This window comes from Pinus tabuliformis, chromosome 2_2 (genome assembly GCF_031772625.1).
Source record: "Pinus tabuliformis cultivar Carrire ecotype Pingquan chromosome 2_2, CPIR1, whole genome shotgun sequence".
NCBI classification, from domain to species: domain Eukaryota; kingdom Viridiplantae; phylum Streptophyta; class Pinopsida; order Pinales; family Pinaceae; genus Pinus; species Pinus tabuliformis.
The window spans coordinates 68,065,163-68,066,911 of record NC_142300.1 but is presented as its reverse complement, the minus strand read 5'-3'; positions in this window follow the sequence as shown (position 1 = coordinate 68,066,911).

The window sequence follows — 1,749 nt, the reverse complement described above, 5'->3', positions numbered from 1 at the left end:
ACAAAAAGAAATTGCATATGCAAAATTGTATTGCTCTTGCTATGTGTTTTCGTATACGTTTTAGTAATCACAATTGAAGTCACATCATAGATTTTAGTATTCCTAAGGTGCACATGGGACAACTTTAAAAAGTAAGAGGGATCTAAAACGCTAAACTTTTTTCAATTCATTTAATTGGATTGTAGTAAATGTCTTTTTTCAATTGCTCAAATGATGAAATGGAAATTGTTTGGATTGAAATATAAATATGATAGTATTTAATGTTTTTAAAAATCGAAAGAATAAATTACAATGAATGAACCAGTGGTATAATGGTAAAACTAAATCATGGACTTTGTTGCGTTTATTTTATTGTGTATGATAAAGGTTAGTTTGTTATTTATTTTTTTCAGTCAATTTTTTTTTAAAGGACTATTCTTAATATTTAATATATAAGTTTAGTTTTTGTTTTATTGGTAGTTATGTTACATAATATATGAGAAGGGGTTGTTTAATTGCTACATTTATATTTTTTAGGGTAAATTTTCTCAGTACTATTTCTTAGATTGTTTGATTAATTTTATGGTGATTTTTAATATTTAATATGGAAGTTTGATTTTTATCCAACTTTGTAATTATGTTTCATAATTTATAACTATGATTTTTGATGTAAGCTTTTTCACCATGACTTCTTGGATTGTTCTAGTATAATGATTTTTAGTTTCTAATATGCAAAATTGACTTTTACCTACTTTTCAATATATTTCACATTGTAGGCAAAATGATTTGTTCAATTTCTACATCCATGTTTCTTGGTGTATCATTTCTTAGCACAACTCCTTAGGTTGTTCCATTCCTCCTATGATGATTTTTAGTGTTTAATACGCAAATTTGACTTCTACCCAATTTGCAACTATGTTTCACAATGTATGAGGAGTTGTTCAATTTCTGCAACATATCATTTCTCACCGCGACTCCTTGGGTTGTTCCATTCCTCCTATGATAATTTTGTAGAATATTCTTGTAGATTCACAAACTCATGCAATTTACTAAAGCACGGGACAAGAATCTACTTCGACTTTCAACCAATGGAAGTCAATAGATCGATGAAAACAATAATAGCAAGAGAAAGATAAATCAATGGCACATAACACAATAAATATTTGGGGAAAGCCACAACTCAAACCCCACTATCTGTATTGCATTAAATCAGAAATCCAAGATGATAATACAATGCTTGTTCTCACAAGAACAATCCCAACACTCAGTATGATCAATCTCCTAGCTCACAAGCAAGCTCAAGCCAAACCTTAGCCTCTTCTTCTGCTCTCCAAGCCCCTATTTCCTTGTGCAATTCCTATGGCTGAATAGCCCATATTAATGGGAATCCAGTGCATCCAAAACTATGCAATCCAAACTAGGTTTAGTTCTTGATTGCATGCATGATCTATACAACTAAGTAAATCATGCAACTGATAGTACATTGTCCCTACACTCTAGTCTCAATTGGGTCTTTCTTAGAATCGACATGCATGAGTTTTTGATGAGGGAATCTTCAGTTAACTGGAGTAGCACTAGTGAATGCATTAGTGAACCAACTGAATGTTAACTCTCTATTAGTTCCACAAACAGTTTAGAACTAATTTAACTGAACATAACTAAGTAAATTAAGTTATCTAATTACAACTCACAATTAAACTCATAATGGACCCCTAAAACTTAGGGAGAACATATACATGACTTCAGAAAGGCTTCCAACTCGAAATTACT